This window comes from Pleurodeles waltl, chromosome 6 (genome assembly GCF_031143425.1).
Source record: "Pleurodeles waltl isolate 20211129_DDA chromosome 6, aPleWal1.hap1.20221129, whole genome shotgun sequence".
Taxonomy (NCBI): Eukaryota; Metazoa; Chordata; class Amphibia; order Caudata; family Salamandridae; genus Pleurodeles; species Pleurodeles waltl.
This window is the reverse complement of record NC_090445.1, coordinates 1434037358-1434056940: the sequence shown is the minus strand read 5'-3', so window position 1 is coordinate 1434056940 and position 19583 is coordinate 1434037358. Positions and strand designations below refer to the sequence as shown.

General features: G+C 45.6%; 1 protein-coding gene across 4 annotated transcripts in view; it reads right to left on the bottom strand.

Annotated features, from left to right (window-relative positions):
- Positions 1 to 19583, bottom strand: part of TMEM72 (transmembrane protein 72) — a 202175-nt gene that overhangs the window by 41918 nt on the left and 140674 nt on the right. The window lies entirely within an intron of this gene.

The window sequence follows — 19583 nt, the reverse complement described above, 5'->3', positions numbered from 1 at the left end:
CTTCTGGTTGCCGCGAGCCACAAATGAATGTAGTTCAAATTATATAATTGCCAAGCAATACAGTCAACACACAAACCTAAACCTCTTTCGAAACAGCAAATATTTCCTTTCTACCAACTTACACCTCCCTCTCACAAATTACAGCCATCTCCACACCAGCATGAATCTCTTCTACAACAGGGAGCACACACACACCACACAAACAGCATAAATTTCAGCACACCGTGCCAGCCCACAACTTCTCCTCTACTCCCATATGCACTTACTCAGGATCAGTGCTAATCACATCCAGAGCACATACTCAAAAAGTACTGCACATACAAACCATGCAGCCATCTTCTGAACATCGCACAATGACTGTAAACAACAACCCCTCTTTTGCCAGCATACACCTCCAGCACACACCTCCTCACCACCCGCTACCACCTCACATAGGACCATAACCAACAACATGTGTGCATCAGTACAACCTCTTGTGCTACAGCTCACATCTGGTGTTCTAATAAACACAAATACTCTGCTCACCGGTCATAGCATCCGCCCCAAAATATATACCAAGACCTCACCGACCTCCGGTTTAACAGGTATTATCTATCCAGGTGTACAGGGAACATTTGGAAGGGGCTAGGTGTCACGGCCGGGTCCAGTTGGGTGATGAGCCCTTGGGTCATGTAATCTACTTAACCGGTGAGGGGTGATATTAATCACAGTGCACATTGTTGTAGCCAATATAGCAAGGCACAAACGCTCCAATTCCTTCCATTTATGCTAAGTATGGACTTCCATAAATACGGTAAGAATATAAACAGCCACAAACAACTCTCCCTAAGGCTTTCCTAATTTGCTGAGCATTATCTAGTCTAGTGGAAGAATTCCACTTTAAACAGAGAAGCCACAAAACACTCCTGTAAGAAACACTACGGAGAAGAGTCGCTGCTGTCCTTCACCCACAAACCAACAATTGCGTTTTTTCACAAAGTCCTCAAACTGCATAACAGAAATTGTCTGGGCAGTGTGAAAGAAGGCATTTCCAGATATATCGGTGCCTTTAAAAGCGCAGTAGAGCCTGGGGCAGTATCATGCATGTTGGACTTGCTGCAGGGAGGCCTGGCTGGGAGGACCACGGGTAGGCTTAACGCAGGTATGGCACTGACTCTGCAACAGTCACGCCGCCCTTTCAAAGGCACCGGGGTGACTGGAACCCTTCAATTTCCCTATAGGCCGGCCGACACCAGATCGAAAGTGCATGATGCACCAACAGTGTTTACAATGAACACAATCTAGTCGTAAATACATGACATAAATACATGACATTGGCGCCTCAAAGAGACAGAGGCTCGTAGTCCGGTTAATAATATGGGGACGAGCGCCATGTTGTGTGTAGTGTGGTGTAAACACTCCTAGGGGGCAGTGCCTGTGGGGTGAGAGACTTTAATCAGAACTCAGGTCGGCTTGTGAGCTGAGGAGCGTTCGAGGTCACATGCAGCCAATCTGACTCCCAAGCAGTGGGCGCGTACCAGGGGCGTAACATTCTAAATAGTTGAGTACAGGTGCTTTCATTGGGGTATGGTGAGATGTCTGCAGGATTTCACCAGGATTTTTTTACATACATGCAAGACAAAAAGCACACACTCTCCCTCTCAATTTTTAAAGTTGTCAAAAATATTGGTAATTTTACAAAATATTATGTTTTCCCTCAATGTTTTCATACATTACATGCCAGTCTGGTTGTATTAAAATCTGAAGCTCACACTCTCTTACTGACCAAGCTACGCCCCTGCGGGTACCCTTCCTCACCCCCACTTCACCCTTAAGATGGACCCGTCCTAAAAAGTTACAGGTGCCGTATCCACCAGCGCCCAAAGTCGTAAACGCCCTTGGCGAGGCACCTGTTTCTCTTGAGTGCTTCCTCTAGTCACTAGTATAACCGGCTGTCCCCGACGGCGGTCAGGCTAGCATGCCTGCCATACAGTCATAGAAAACAATACTACTGGGAAAAAAGACACACTCTTCGTTTCCTTTCAGGGCTCCAACAGTTTCTTTGTTTACTCTCTAAATATTTGCTAGAGGCTCTGTTATCAGTAAAGAAAAAAAGAAATGAACATGCTACACTTTCGTTCTCTTAGAGAGAGAGAAAACCGCCTGTGCGGAAACAAACTCCGAACGGTAATACATACTTGCCACATCTCCCCCTTTAAGTGAAAGTCACGCTCGAGTTTATTAACACTTTAGACAAGAAGTTACGATTACATCAGTGCTTTGAGCAATAGCAAAACCAGCATAATTCTCCTCTGAAATGTGTCGTCTGACCTGTTGGCTTTGCCTATGGTTGTTGCTGATGTTGAACAACATCACCCAAAAAACATCCCGAAAACAAATTCTGTGCCCAATGTGATGCATGAAGCAAACAAATGAGATTGACATGAACTCCACCCAGTGATAACCAAAGGGGTGACTCAAGGTCCACTTAAAGCTCACTGGACAGATTATATTGTACACAGAATGTTTTTTAGACAGCAGAGAGCGGGTGCTTCCTGTGGGACCTAAAAATTGAAACGAACTGTAAAAGCCTCCTGTCTCTAGCCCTAACCCTTCAAGGGCTATTCAAACAAACACTTTTATGGTTATGAGACTGTTCTACGGTTGTCAAACCAGTTCCGGAGTCTCGACTGTGGTTCACACCCCAGCCCCAGGTCAGGTTTGAATTAGGTTTGGTAACACAGATAGCAGCTATTAAAGTTGTATTTCTGCAGCGCGTTTGCAGAATCGTGAGTGTCGAGGAAGAGACCTTAAGGCCTATATTTATACTTTTTTAGCACCGCATGTGCGTCATTTTTTGCAAGGTTTGCGCCGCTTTTGCGTCAAAAAGTGGCGCAAATGCAGCGCTAAAAAAGTATAAATATGGGCCAGTATTTGTTTGAGAGGTTACTGGAGAACTAAAGAATGCACCATCAGGGGCGTAGTAGCTATCAATGGTGTAGCAGGCGCAATGGCACTGAGAGCACTGCATCCCATTTATATCTGTTGCTACCCACCTTGGGACTTTGGAACCCAATTTCCATATTTGCCTGGGAGCCCTGGGCACCCTTGCTACCTCAGGGTATACCTTCCACTTCTCTTGGCCAGGTCCTTGTTATAACCTCTTAATACATTGGCTGTAAACTCCTTCAAAGAAGAGATTAAAAGTTAGACTAAAATGATCTTGCAAGCTCTTGATTTATGTAAATATGCTACTTATATAATTCAAAATCATGCAAACCCTTTACGTCCTTTGCAGCAACACTCAAGGTTAAAAATTATTTTAGAATTATGTAAATTCCGTTTTTAGGAAATCCAGCAGAATCAGCCATCTTCGTCTGAAAGGGGTGGGCTTCTGTGGACTGAGTTTATTCAAGAATAAACCAGTTTTGCCCATGTTTTGTGTCTGTAAAGCACTTTTACCAGAAAGAAGATAGTGTTACATCAGGAGTTCCTGCAACGTAGGCTAAATGCTTGTAAAGAAACTGCGTCATTTGTTTTAAAAGTGTTAACCCTAAGGTTTTCTGTAGGGTAGTTAATCTTTTGAATGTGGTTGGTAAAGCAATGATAACTGTACAACGGTCTGTCATACTGGTGTACATATTTAGCATCCTTTGAATTGCTTGGTTTATGTAGGCTATTATGCTTATTGGGTTTAACTTTCTCTATTTTCAATTTTGTGTATCAGTTGTGCGTTTTTATGTGTGTTTTGGGTTTTTGATTTCGTACTTACTCTTGTTCTTTGTGTTTTATTTTTAATTGAGACGGTTTTAATTGATGCAAGAAAGATCACCTTGTTCCGTGGCTGGTATCAGCTGAAAAACTCTTATGGGTTCAAAGAATCTCTGCCAGACTGTATGTCAGAGTTCAGCACCTTGGATAGCTCTAGCACCATCAAGAATGTTGAACACTTTCACATTGAAGCCTGACGGGGGCCTGGCTCACAACTGCTACCTCCTGGTGCAAGAGTAATGAAAAGCACTTTGAAACAGGTACCCTCACTGCTCCTGTGTTGACCCATAGATTAGCTTCTGCTCTGTACTCCCCATGGCTTATCAGTAGTATAAGGGGATACCTTCCATAAACCTTTTGATCACGTCCCATGGTGATGTAGGCAGTGACGTAGGCAATGACGTAGATGCTGTGACATGGTGTGATGCTGTGTTAGTCACATGCCCTGATGCTGTCACTAGTGTGTTGATCTATGGGCTGTGTGAAATGGCGGTTGTGCAGGTGTGCGGCATGCTTCATGGCCTAATAGGACAGGTCTGGGCATCTTCATGCCGGTATGATGGTTAGGCTGAAATATGCCTCCTCAGAGGGAGGAGCGGTGGAAGTACAGAGCCCCCACCCACCCTCCCCAGAGTCTTGCATAACCTAGAGGGAATGTACTATGGTGACTCTTAAAAAAAAAAAAAAAAATCTTGAAGCCCACATGCACAGAAAGGGCCAAGCAGGGTGTATATGGACTTAGAGCATGACCTTTAAAAACACAAGTCACAGTTACCTAAGGGGGTTAGCTGTGTGTAAGGGGGGATAAGTGAGGCCTAACAGAACACGTGGGGGCCTTCAGACCGATACGTAGTTTGTAGAGGAGTTGCTGACCACCACCCCTAGTATCTTTTCTGGCCTAGGTGTTACTGCTTATGTCAAACAACAAACTTTCAACCTAGGTTTTTTGCAAGTCAGAATGACCCATGGGTGTCTTCAGACAGATATGTAGTTTTCTAGAGGAGTTGCTGCCCACCATCCATAGTATCTTATCTGACCTGCTTGTTGCTGCTTACGTCAAACAGCGAACTTCCAACCTCTGTTTTTGCAAGTCAGAGTGACCCATACAGGCTAACAGATGTCAACGTTGAAAATGGTAGCCCCATGGTGAAGTGTTATGAAAGTGTAACCATAAAGCAAAATATATTTCTGAGCCCACCCCTCAGCAATACCTTTGCATAACTAGCTTGGCATAGCAAGTCCAAAAAGCCCCCATAGCGACCATACACACAAGCATCTCACAAGACTCTTTTTGTGAGCGGCGAATTGAAGCTGCAGAAAGGAGGGCTACCAGGACCAGACAGAGAAAAATATGAAGGACAGAGCACAAACTGGTAGTGCAAACCAGCTTCTACTGAAGGTAAATAACTATAGTCGGTTTGTATATTTTTGTAATGTAATTCCAAATTGCTGTTGTCTCTAGCCCCCTTTCCCCTGGCCACATAGAGCATATGTGCCATTTACTTTGAATACTATTATCTAAGGGAGTGTTTTCTATTAAATTTATTTATTATTATTATTATTATTATTGTTATTATTATTATTGTTATATTCTATTTATGTGGTGCGCAAAATGTGTTTTAATTATGATAAAATGGGCTATGGGTGCCCATCATGAACCCTTGCACCCTCAGCAGCCCCAGGGGCTAGGCTCACGGAGGGTGGGAGCACAGGACCAGGTGCTGCCACCCCAACTGACCATTACCTTAAAGGTGGGGTATAAGTGTGTCCTGCATTTTAAAGCACTTTGGGGGTCACCACAGACCCCAGCACCCCAAAGGACTGGGGGAAGCCTATGGGGCGGTTTGAAGGGCTAACTGAGGAAGCTTACTATTTAAAAGCACATGCTGAAAAGTTCTTTGTGCATGCAGTCTTCTGGAAATAATAACAATTGTCAAGATACCTCTTATAACTAATGTGCCTACTGAGAGCTGTAGTTTTGACTCTTCATAAAGTAGCTCTGAGGGTTAAGACGCTTGTTGCAAAGAACAGGACTATATGTGGATAGCTGAGCGGATAGGTAAAGCCAGCCTTTACAAACTCTTTTTAAAATGATAATAATGTATGTGCAAGGACTGTGGCGAGGTGTGGGGGTACAATGATTATATTGGTGGTGTAGGGGGTGCCAAAAGACTGTTGTACGGGGCCACAGGCTGTGAGCCCGGGGCCCCCTGAGAGAACGCATGCAAAGTTACATGATGGAAGGTGGAGGCATTGCCTAATTTGTGCTTGTTGGTTCCGGTGCTGAGAATCTGCACCTATTTTTTGAGGGCTGGCACTTATTCTTCTGCCTCAAGCATTTGCTGCACGCAAAAGACACATTTGGGAAAGATGGTGGTTGAGAAAAATGGAAAAAGCACCACAAACGGAGAAAGCAGCAAACTGCAGAGTGAGCTGAAGGGTCAGGGAGTGGCATAAATGTATTAAAGGGCCTGAGATGGCTTCAGGATTATGATGCTTCAGTGTTCTATGTTCCCACATTTAAGTGTGGCAGCTGTGTGTGGGGGTGTCGCCGAGTCGCTTAGTGCTCGGGACCCCCGTTATTAACTTAAGAGACCTACTCTCACAGACCACGTGGTCTCTGAGAGCATGTCTGTTAAGTTCATAACAAGGGTCCCCGAGCACTATGCGGGTTGGGGACCCCCGTTATTAACTTAACAGCCCGGCTCTCAGAGACCACGCAGTCTCTGAGAGCAGATCTGTTAAGTTAATAACGAGGATCCTGAGCGCTTTGCGGCTCGGAGACCTCCATTATCAACCTAACAGATCTGTTCTCAGAGGCCGTGCGGCCTCTGAGAGTGGATCTGTTATGTTAATGGCATGGTCCCCGAGCGGCAAAGCGCTTGGGGACCCTCGTTATTAACTTAGCAGGCCTGCTCTCAGAGGCCCCAGGCTACACGCACGGCTTCTGAGAGCAAGTCTGTTAGGTTAATAGGAGAGATCCTCAAGGGTTTTGAAGCTTGGCAGTCTCTGTTATTAACCTAGCAGACTTGCACTCAGAAGCCGCACGGTGTAGCCTGTGACCTCTGAAAGCAGGCCTTCTAAGTTATTGGCAGGAAGCCTTGCACCTCGCTTTTGACACCCTCCAGGCCACCTTGGTGTTAGAGGGAGTCTAGTGCGAGGTGGGAGGCCTAATGCCACCTTATGATGCAGGAGGATGACACAGATGGCGCGAGGTACAGGCCAGAGGGCCCTAGCCTTGCGAGCTTGGGCCCTCAGGGCCTTACAGTATAAAATAAGGTTGGGGCCCTTGGACCCCAAGCACGAGGCTCAGGGTCCCCAGGGGCCTACCTGGAAGAGTTTTTTTATTTTTTATTTTTAATAAAAAAATAAAATAAAATAACAATAATAACAAAAAACAAACAAACAATTACTAGAGGGACTACAGGGCAGAGGACCCAGAGCACACTGTGTGTGTCCTTGTGTGCTCTGTGTCCTCTGCGCTGTAGCCTCCCAGCCAACCACACAACTTATCAATGGTATGGGTATTGAGCAGCAGGTTCAAGCCCCACAAACCCCTATCTACTCACCTTAGGTTGGTGACCTGTTGTCCTTGGGGTGGTGTTGAGAAAGATGCAGGGACCCCCATGCTGCATTCACAGCCTGCAATTTTTCAAAAAGACTGTGTCTAGGGTGTTGGAGCTGGCTCTGCCTATCTGCTCCACCCTCTAGGCTGGAGTTTAGATTGAGCTCCGCCCCTACACATGGTTCAGAGCATTGGCAAGCTAGGGCGAAAACCTGGTGTGGATCCTAGGATCCGGCTTCCATTCTATTGTGCATGTATATATTCAATGAACTGTAATGTTTTTAAATCGTGTTGAGGTATATATTTTTATTATTAGTGTAATTATATGATGTTATAAAGACTAGAGGTGGTATTGTAATATGAGTAAAATAAAGCTGTCGAGCCCCTGGAAATATATAAATAATACCTTATTGAGAGATTCCTAGATATTATGTTGCCAGCAGCGCCGCTCTGTGGACTTTTTAAAATAAACAGTGTATGGTTTTTGAGAAATGTGAACAAGAGGCTTTGTGTATTCTACCTTCAGAACCATGTAAGGGAATGAAACTGTACTCTTTAGCTAACATTCTGAGTGAGCTGACTTAATTGTGTATATCATTATTTGAGTAAATGTTTTTACAGGCTTATAGTATATTTATGAATGTGTTATGACCGCACCATAAAAATGAATGGAGGTCTAAAATCAAGTATGTCTCTTTTGTACGTAGGATCCCCAAGAGCAAGCATCGACCCGCAATGAAGTGGATGCCTTTCAGCAAGGTACAGCTATCTGTAGTTTTCGTTAGAGAACCGTGTCAACGATCTAGTCTTATTACCTATTTTGCTTTATTTCTAACAATGTTTTCTGATACTTTTCTTTCTTTATACATCATTTATACACGCCGAAGTTCAGACGGCTGTCAAAGCTCTACAGTGGATCCTAGAGGATCAAGACGCAAAGTCTTCAGCACAACAAGATACAGGTGTTCACCAGACAGTCGTCTCGAGATGTGTTTGATGCTGTGAAGTTTCTAGAAAACCTGTCTAAGCTTTTACAGAGCAAGGCTGAATTAATGGCTTATGGGACCGTCAGAATCATTGCCCTCGTTGTTAGGGGTCGTGAGGGCAGTGCTTCCAGAACCTTAAAGAGTATCATGTACAGTAAAATCATCGACAAGAAATATCAATGGTTGCCCGACTTTAACACTGGAGCTACCAATATGTGTCTGGTGGTGTGCATCACAGGGTTGTTGGTGGACCGAGCTACCCCAGACAAAGTCATTATGTCTATGGCGGCAGCAGCCCACGAGGCACTTCAAATACCACCCGACAGACTGGTTGGTATTGGACATCTGGGCCTTTTTGAGAACCATTTTCCTGTTACGGTAAAAGTTCTGTACCATAGCGGTTCATGGAAGTACTTCACTACCGATGAGCGTGTGAAAAACAAGACCATTTATGTGCTACATCACGAAAACCACTTTTATGGTATCTTGAACCTGAAGGGTTTTCTAGGAGCCAAGTACGTGTGCGAGCATTGAGACCACATATGCACAACTGGACCAGACACCAGTGTGAAATGCACTGTAAAATGTGTCAGAGGGACGGGTGCGTCGACGATGATGCCCAGAAGGTGAACTGCTCGACGTGTAAGATGTTTTGTCGGTCACAAGACTGCTTGAATGTACACATCAGCCTTGCACAGTGCGTCCGTAAATCAGACTGTCAGGCTTGTGGGCGCTACAAGGCTGCCAACCATGATTGTAAAGGTATGCAATTCCCCAGGTGTAAAGGTTATTTTATAGCTAGAACAGCACACGAGTGTTGCATGCTCGAAGGCTTCCCCCATAAAAAAAAAGAAGACTATATCGTATTCGATATAGAGTGTACTCAGGAGACTGGTGTGTGTAGGAAAGTGCCATCTTTCTTGGCATGTTACCCCCATTTTTACCTGTATGTCAGTATGTTTTTGCCTGTCTCACTGGGATCCTGCTGGTCAGGACCCCAGTGCTCATAGTTTATGGCCTGTGTGTATGGTGCTTAACTGTGTCACTGAGGCTCTGCTAACCAGAACCTCAGTGCTTATGCTTTCTCTGCTTCTAAATTTGTCACTGTAGGCTAGTGACTTCATTTACTATTTTCAATTGGCACACTGGACCCCCCTTATAAGTCCGTAGTATATGGTACCTAGGTACCCAGGGCACTGTGGTTCCGAGAGATCATTATAGGCTGCAGCATTTCTTTTGCCATCCATAAGGAGCTCAGACAAACCCTTCCACAGGCCTGCCATTGCAGCCTGCATGAAATAGTGCACACATTATTTCACAGCCATTTTCACTGCACCTAAGTAACTTATAAGTCACCTATATGTCTAACCTTCATTCACTGAAGGTTAGGTGCAAAGTTACTGAGTGTGAGGGCACCCTTGCACTAGTAAAGGTGCCCTCACATAGTTCAGGGCCAATTCCCTGGACTTTGTGAGTGCGGGGACATCATTACACGTGTGCACTACATATAGGTCAATACCTATATGTAGCTTCACAATGGTAACTCCGAATATGGCCATGTAAGGTTTCTAAGATCATGGAATTGTCCCCCCATTCCAAATCTGGTATTTGGGAGCCAATTCCATGCATCCTGGAGGCTCCACCATGGACCCCCAGTACTGCCAAACCAGCTCTCTGAGGATTGCAATGCAGCTACAGCTGCTGCCACCTCACAGACAGGGTTCTGCCCTCCTGGGGTCTGAGCAGCTCAGTCCCAAGAAGGCAGAACAAAGCATTTCCTTTGGGCGCAGGGTGTTACACCCTCCCCCTCTGGAAATGGGTGTTACACGCTGGGGAGGGGTAGCCTCCCCCAGCCTCTGGAAATGCTTTGAAGGGCATATATGGTGCCCTCCTTGCATAAGCCAGGCTACACCGGTTCAGGGACCCCCAGTACCTGCTCTGGCGCAAAACTGGACAAAGGAAAGGGGAGTGACCACTCCCCTGTCCATCACCACCCCAGGGGTGGTGCCCAGAGCTCCTCCAGTGTGTCCCAGACTTCAGCCATCTTGTTTTCCAAAGTGTGGGGACACTCTGGAGGCCTCTGTGTGGCCAGTACCAGCAGTTGATGTCAGAGACCCCTCCTGATAGGTCCACACCTGAAAAGGCAGCCAATCACTCTATCAGGGGTATTAAGGGTCTCTCCTGTGGGTTCTCTTCAGATTCTACTTGCAAGTTTCCAGCAGGAATCCTCTGCAACTACTACTTCACCCTCTGACCTCGGATCAACTGCAGACTGCTCCAGGAACCGCTGTAACAGCAACAAAGTATCCAGGAGGGCTACTTTTCCACTGCTACATCAGCTCCAGTCAGCAACTGCAACAGTTTTCACGGTGTGCACGCTCTGAGGACTCCCTGTCTTCACCCTGCACCAGAAGAACTGAAGAAATCTCCCGTGGGGTGACTGAGCCACTCCCCTGCTCAAGCAGGCACCTTCTAAGTCGACAACCGGTTCTCTTGGACTCCTCTCCTGTTGAAGAGCATGCTCCTTGGAACACAGAGGGTGCACCCCTTCAACACAGACTGTTCTGAGGTCCTGCTGTCCCAATTTGGAGGAGGTAAGACATTGCCTTCCCCGAGAACGACAGTACCCCTCTGCACAGCGTCTTCTTTACCTCCTGAAGACTCTGTGCACTTTTTACAAAATTCCTTCATGCACAGCCTGGCCCAGGTCCTCAGCACTCTATCCTGCGATGCTCAACTTGCTGAGTTGACCTCCGGTGGCGTGGGACCCTCCTTTGTAGTGCTGCACCAATTGCATTTTGCACCTTCTTTGTCCCCGTGTTCTGGGACTCCCGTGGGTGCTGTCTGATCTTCTGAGGGCTCTCTGAAGTGCTGAGAACCCCCTCTTCCTCCTCACACAGAGTTGAGGCCCCCAGGTCCCTCCTGGGTCCAGACAGCGCCACTTTGATGCACAATGCGACTTTGCCGGACCCAAGGCTTGTTGGAAGAATCCAGTGCTGAAACTCACCTGCATCGAACTTCTCTCCATAGGACTTCCTGTGCATCATGCAGGAACCCACTGACGACTTCCTTGGGTGCATTTATGGAGTCTTCATCCAACCGGGGACTCTTCTTTTGCACCCTTTTCTGGGTTGGCAGGGATCCTGTCCTTCCTGGAAATTCTTTCGACTTCTGGACTTGGTATCCTTCCTTCGCAGGTCTTCAGGTCCAGGAATCCACCATTTGTTGTTTGCAGTCTTTCGTGGTTCTTGCAATAACTCTAATCACGACGTGTAGTGTGTCCTAAGGAAACTTGCAGTACTTTACTCCTGCTTTTCTGGGCTCTGGGGTGGGGTATTTTTCTTACCTTTGCTGTATTCTTACCCTCCCAGCTATTCTCTACACACTACACTTGTCTAGGCGGGAATTTGTAATTCACATTCCACTTTCTTAGTATATGGTTTGTATTGCCCCTAGACCTATTTTCTCCCATTGCATTCTACAGCATTTACTATTGTTTGCACTATCATATGGCTAATTACTTACCTTATTTTGGTGACTAGTGTATATATTGTGTATAACACTTACCTCCAGAAGGAGTATTGCCTCTAAGATATTTTTGGCCTTGTGTCACCCAAATAAACTACCTTTATTTTTGGTAACACTGAGTATTGTCTTTACTTGTGTATAAGTATTGTGTAACTATAAATGGTATTGCAGGAGCTTTGCATGTCTCGTAGTTCAGCCTAAGCTGCTCTACTATAGCTACCTCTATCAGCCTAAGCTGTTAGAACACTACTACATTTCACTAATAAGGGATAACTGTACCTGGTGTAAGGTGTAAGTATCCAAGGTACCAACTACAAGCCAGGCCAGCCTCCTACATTGGTGGTGCAGCAGTGGGATAAGTACTTGCAATTGCTTTACCACTTTGTTACTAGTGCTTTTCACAAGAAAAGCTTGCCACAACACATAGAGCTATACATAATATATGCCTAGAAGTAATTTCTAACTTTCTAAAAAGTTCTTAAAACTTTGCAAAAGTTTGACAAAGTTCCTGATACATTTTCTTCTTTTTTTCTAAAATGTTAGCTCAGTTAGTCTACTAACTTTTTGCTCACTTTCCTAAACTTTTTCTCTTTCAATATGTCTTCTGTAGAAGCTACCCCTAGAGTTGCAAAAAACACCTATGAGAATCTAAACTTTAAAAGTTTGAGGGGTCTCTGTATTGAAAGAAGTTTAGGGATTGGGAAGAACCCCAATAAGAAGTTCCTCTTAAATCTTCGCCTGAAGGATGACCAGAGACTTAGCACTGGTCAGGATCACACAGAGGGGGGAGTAGAGGAATATTCCTACCAGGCAGGCTCAGAGGAGCACACTGATAATCCTGGGGAGGGTCCTTCCACTGATCTGTCCAGTTAATAGGCCCCTTAATACAACTGGGAGTGGGAAGGGTTCACACACTAGTAGGGCTCCCTTCACACCTAGAGGAAAGGTCACTAGGGTGGCTCAAGTTAGGGACAGATCAGCCTCTGTAAATTCCAATATTACTTCTGTCTCAGAAGTATCCCACAATTCTAACCCTGAGGACCAGTCCCGAGATAGGGAACTCAGAAAGCTGAGGTTAGAGGAGGCCAGACTGAGGCTACAGCAGCAACAGTTGGCCTTAGACAGGGAATCCCTGGCTGTGGAAAAGGAAAGGCAGGGCTTGGGGTTAGTTCCCCATGGTGGCAGCAGCAGTTTTAGGAACTCTAATGTTAGGGAACCCTCATTTGATTCAAGAAATCTGCATACATTTGTCCCTCCTTACAAGGATGGAGATGACATATACAAGTGGTTTGCTGCACTTGAGAGGGCCTGTAAAGTTCAGAGGGTCCATCAAGTTCAGTGGGCTGCTATCCTGTGGCTATCTTTCTCTGGCAAGGGGAAAGACAGACTCCTTACTGTTAGGGAGGATGATGCAGATAACTACCACATTCTTATAAGTGCACTCTTAGATGGTCTGGGCTTAACCACTAAACAATATAGGATAAAGTTCAGAGAGACCTGAAATGAGTTATCACAGGATTGGACAGATTTTGTAGACTGTTCAGTGAAGGCCCTAGAAGGTTGGTTAAATGGCAATAAGGTGTCTGACTACGAAAGCCTATATAACTTGATTCTGAGAGCGCATATATTGAATAATTGTGTGTCTGACTTGTTGCATCAGTATCTTGTGGACTCAGATTTGACCTCCCCCCAAGAATTGGGAAAGAAGGCAGACAAATGGGTCAGAACAAGGGTGAACAGAAACATTCATACCGGGGATGACAAGGACAGCAAGAAGAAGGATGGCAAGTCTCATGACAAGAGCGGGGACAGAGATAAAAAGTCTTCTGAGTCTTTGTTGGGCCCACAAAAATCCTCTGGGGTGGTGGGCACAAATCCTCTTCTCACAATAATAAAAAGCCATGGTGTTATCTCTGTAAAGCCAAAGGTCATTGGGTAAGCGATCCCACTTGTCCAAAAATAAACCCCAAACCTCCCACCACCATAACCCCTACTGCTTCCACTAGTGCCCCTAGTAGTAGCAGTGGTGGTGGGAAGAGCACTACTAATAGCCACTCAAAGGGTGTAGCTGGGCTCACCATTGGTAATGTAGTGTGGGTTGGTCTAGTTAGGGAGATCACTGAGGCTATTTTAGTCTCTGATTGTGGCATTGACCTTGCCACCTTAGTTGCTTGTCCCTTTAATATGGATAAGTACAAGCAACTACCCCTGATAAATGGTGTTCAGGTTGAGGCCTACAGGGACACAGGTGCCAGAGTCACTATGGTGATGGAGAAATTGGTTGCCCCTGAGCAGCACCTACTTGGTCATCAGTATCAAGTGACAGACAGACACCCATAGCTACACTGTTAGCCACCCCATGGCTATTGTGAATCTCAACTGGGGGGAGGGGGGGTTACTGGTCCAAAGAAAGTTGTGGTAGCCACTGACTTACCTGTGGAATGTCTGCTAGGCAATGATTTGGAGACTTCAGCTTGGGCTGAGGTGGAGTTGGAGGCCCATGCAGCAATGCTGGGCATTCCTGGACATATCTTTGCTCTTACTAGGGCTCAGGCCAAGAAGCAAAGAGGACAGGAAAACTTGGATCCTGGAACAATGGACCAAGTGCTCCCAATAACTAGGGCTAGGAAGGGCAAACCCTTGTCCACTATCCCTCCCTCTCCAGATGATTCACCTTTTGAGGAACAGGAATCCTGACATAGCTGAGCTTTTGGGTGCAGGGGTCCCTGCCAGGGAGGAACTGAGTGTGGCACAGCAGACCTGTCCCACACTAGAGGGTCTCAGACAGCAAGCTGTCAAACAGCAGAATGGGTATGTCAATGACAGCCACAGAGTTTACTGGGAGAATAATCTCCTCTATACTGAAGCAAGGGACCCTAAACCTGGTGCCACCAGGAGACTGGTCATCCCCCTCCAGTATAGGGAATTTCTTCTAACTCTAGTTCATGACATAACCTTGGCTGGGCATTTAGGCCAGAGAAAAAACATGGGACAGACTTGTTCCACATTTTCACTGGCCCCATATGTCAGAGGACACAAAGGAGTTTGGTCGCTCCTGTGTCATCTGCCAAACCAGTGGCAAGACTGGTGGCACCCCAAAGGCCCCCTTAATCCCACTGACAGTGGTTGGGGTGCCCTTTAAAAGGGTAGGGGTTGACATTGTTTGCCCCCCTTGACCCTCCAACAGCTTCCGGCAATAGATTTATTGTTGGGGTGGTGGACCATGCCACAAGGTATCCAGAAGCTATCCCCTTAAGGAGCACTAAAGCACCTGCAGTAGCAAAGGCCCTCCTAGGAATCTTTTCCAGGGTCGGTTTCCCTAAGGAAGTTGTATCAGACAGAGGTAGTAACTTCATGTCTGCATACCTCAAGGCAATGTGGAAGGAGTGTGGTGTTACCTAGAAGTTCACCACCCCTTATCATCCACAAACAAATGGATTGGTTGAGAGGTTTAATAAAACTCTCACAAGCATGATCATGGGACTCTCTGAGAAACTCAGAAGGAGATGGGATGTCCTCTTGCCATGCCTCCTTTTCACCTACAGGTAGGTACCCCAAAAAGGAGTGGACTACAGCCCCTTTGAGCTCCTATTTGGTCACCCTGTAAGGGGTCCCCTTGCTTTTGTTAAGGAGGGCTGGGAACAGCCTTTAAAACCTCCAAAGCAAGACATTGTTGACTATGTACTTGGCCTAAGATCTAGAATGGCTGAGTACATGAAAAAGGCCACTAAAAACCTTCAGGCCAGCCAAGAGCTTCAAAAGCAATGGCATGACCAGAAGGCTGTCCTGACAGAGCACCAACCAGGACAGAAGGTGTGGGTATTAGAGCCTGTGGCCCTAAGAGCACGCCAGGACAAATGGAGTGGACCCCATCCCATTGTGGAACAGAAAGGTGAGGTCACCTATCTGGTGGACCTGGGCACTGCCAGAAGCCCCCTTAGGGTGCTTCATGTCAATCGCCTTAAACCTTACTATGACAGGGATGACTTTACCCTGCTCATGGCCACAGATGAGGGGCAGGAGGAAGAGAGTCCATTTCCCTGACCTCTTCTCCAACACTGAAGCTGATGGCTTAGTCGAAAGAGTGGTTCTTGCAGACTGCCTCACTGCTGAGCAGAGGTAGGACTGTAAAAATCTCCTAGGACAGTTTTCTGAATTCTTCTCTCTTATACCTGTTACAACTACCTGGTGTGAACATACAATTGATACTGGAGACAACTTACCTGTCAAATATAAAATTTACAGGCACCCTGACCATGTCAGAGATTGCATTAAAATAGAGGTTTGGAAAATGTTAGATTTAGGAGTTATTGAGGCTTCTGATAGCCCCTGGGGCAGCCCAGTGGTGCTTGTCCCCAAACCGCATAGCAAAGAAGGAAAGAAAGAAATTTGGTTTTGTGTGGACTATGGGGGTCTTATTACTGTAACCAAAACTGACACTCACCCTATAAAGGCAGATGATCTAATAGATACACTGGCATCTGCCAAGTATCCAAGCACCTTTGATTTGACAGCAGGGCACTGGCAGATCAAATTGTCAGAGGATGCTAAAGCAAAAACTGCATTTTCTACCATAGGAGGGCATTATCAATTCACTGTTATGCCCTTTGGCTTGAAAATGCACTTGCCACTTTCCAGAGGCTGGTGAATACAGTTCTCCAAGGTTTGGAAGCTTTCAGTTCAGCATACTTAGATGATATTGCTGTATTTAGCTCCACCTGGGATGACCACCTGGTCCACCTCTGGAACGTTTTGGAGGCCCTGCAAAAGGCAGGCCTAACTATCAAGGCTTCAAAGTGCCAGATAGGGCAGGGAAAAAGTGGTTTATCTGGGCCACCTTGTAGGTGGAGAACAGATTGAACCACTGCAGGGGATGATTCAGACCATTATGGAGTGGGCTCCCCCTACTATACAGACCCAGGTCAGAGCCTTCTTAAGTGTCACTGGGTATAACAAGAGGTTCATTAAGAACTATGGCTCCATTATTGCCCCTCTTAATGACCTCACCAGTAAGAAGATGCCTAAAAAGATATTGTGGACAGCTAGCTGGCAGAAAGCTTTTGAGGAGCTTAAGCAGGCAATGTGCTCTGCACCTGTCTGAAAAGCCCAAACTACTTCAAAAAATGAATTGTCCCAACAGATGCCTCTAAATTAGGGGTAGGGGCTGTACTATCACAACTTAACTCAGAGGGCCAGGAATAACCTGTTGCTTTTATCAGCAGGAGGTTGACCCCTAGAGAAAAGCGTTGGTCTGCCATAGAGAAGGAGGCCTTTGCTGTGGGCTCGGCCTTAAAGAAGCTGAGACTCTACTCGTTTGGGACTCACTTCATTGTTCAAACAGACCACAAACCTCTATAATGGCTTAAACAAATGAAAGGTGAAAACCCTAAATTGTTTAGGTGGTCCATTTCCCTACAGGGGATGGACTTTACAGTGGAACATAGACCTGGGAGTACCCGCTCCAATGCAGATGGACTGTCCAGATATTTCCACTTAGACAATGAAGACTCATCTGGACAAGGTTAGCCTTATTGTCCCTCATTTGGGGGGGGGATGTGTAGCATCTTTCTTGGCATGTTACCCCCATTTTTACCTGTCTGTCAGTATGTTTTTGCCTGTCTCACTGGGATCCTGCTGGTCAGGACCCCGGTGCTCATATTTATGGCCTAATGTGTGTGTGTATAGAGCTTACCAGTGTCACTGAGGCTCTGCTAACCAGAACCTCAGTGCTTATGCTCTCTCTGCTTCTAAATTTGTCACTATAGGCTAGTGACTTCATTTTCCAATTTCAATTGGCACACTGGACCCCCCTTATAAGTCCCTAGTATATGGTACCTAGGTTCCCAGGGCATTGGGGATCCAGGCGATCTTTTTAAGTATCTATTTGCCCCGTCTGACGACGTGTTCAGTTGCGAATTTATCGACAATGAGAAGGCCGTTCTATGCTGGATATATGCCAAAGAGTACCCCACAACGTTTAACAATATAAAAATATCTTCATAGCGTGCTGCACAACCACTCACGCTCGTGTAGAGCTTTACAGGTTGCTGGATAAGCTTCAGGATCATTGTTTGTACCACAACACCAACTCTGTTATTTTTGTGAGTAAAGAGGGTGATGAAGATCCTGCGCTAGGTGATTATCTATGGGATTTGATTAGCGAGCTTGAAAAGGATGAGTACATACTCGAGTACACCTCCTCAGGACCGAAGATCTATAGTTACCAAAACTCTAATAACAAGGATGCATGAAAATCAAAGGTATCACTCTAAACGTCAGCAATACGGTTAAAATAAAATGTTGACAGTCTGAAATGTCTGGTGCACGGGAGATTGAGAAAATTTTAAAGCAATAGTCGTAAATCACCCTAGCATAGTCAGGTCTAAAAAAAGGTGGGAAATTACAACACAACCGTTGTTTAAAACCCTGCAAGTAGTGTTTACTAAAAGGGTCCTGACCGAGGACTACAAAATACTGCTGTACAGTTATTAAAATACATTGGAGGGGCGAACCCCCAACCACTATGGACACCAGGCTGCTACACACATTCTCCTGAGTTTTAGCAGGTCCCTCAAACAGAGGTAAAAGTTATTTTATAAAAAATCTGTTAGAAAATGCTCCCGGTGTTTTATCTCAGACCCCTAACAACATCGTATGGCTTTATTTCTGCTGGCAAGATCTAACTATCGCTAACGTTCCAACACATCAGATTTATAGAAGGCATCCCCAGAAATCTCAACAACAATGACTTGTTACCTAAACACCTTGTAAACATGGTCATTGTGGATGATCTCATGCGCAAAGGCAGGGACCACCCCGTGATCGAGAGGGCTTTTACTCAATATTCACATCATCGTAATCTAAGCATATGATACATTGTGCAGAACTTGTTTTACAAGGGTAAGAGCAGTCATTCTATAACTCTCAGCGCCTCATACCTGGTCTCATTTAAAAACCCAGCGACAAGCTTAAGATATCAATTATAGCTAAACAGATGTACCCCGGAAAAACGCAGTTTTTCATGGAAGCGTTTAACGACGCTACCACAAAACCCCACAGCTACTTACTGGTAGATTTAAAAACCAAAACTCTAGAAGACTACAGAGTATGCTCTGGTATTTTCCCACCTGACTTACCAGTCGCTTACATGCCTAAAACAGTCCCCAAAGCCTATAAAAAGACCCATTAAAAAGACTTTATAACATTTACACTATAAACCTTATAATGTAAGGTCTCTACCATGCCTGTGTGGCTACGGCGTAATTTAGACCTCCTAAAAATGCTGGTCACAGCCAGCCCCCTGAAAAGAAAGGCTATCCCGATATCAACGAGCCAGTTCCTCGTGCTGAAGAAGCACCACATTATTAAGATGCTCAGCAATAAAAGAGCGTTGCTCCTTTCTCAAAGAAACTGGTCAAACAGTCTGGAGGTTTTATAGCGGCACTGCTGATTATAGCTACAACACTAATTACAGGTCTCCTATAAAGGACCTGATGGCGCACGCCCAAAAAATTTACCTTGTGCCTCACCAACAGCGGGAGAATTTGGGACCTTTCACCATTGACATCTGGGACATACGCAGAAATTAGATGCTGTGTCTCGATACTGAGATCAAAGCCATTTTGAACCGAACCGATTTAAAACCACACAACAAAGCGGGGCTTTACTCAGGAGCCCTTCAAAACTTTTTACAGTATTACAAACAATGGAACGCTGAAAAAAACAAACTGACTCTGTATACCCCGACATGGAAC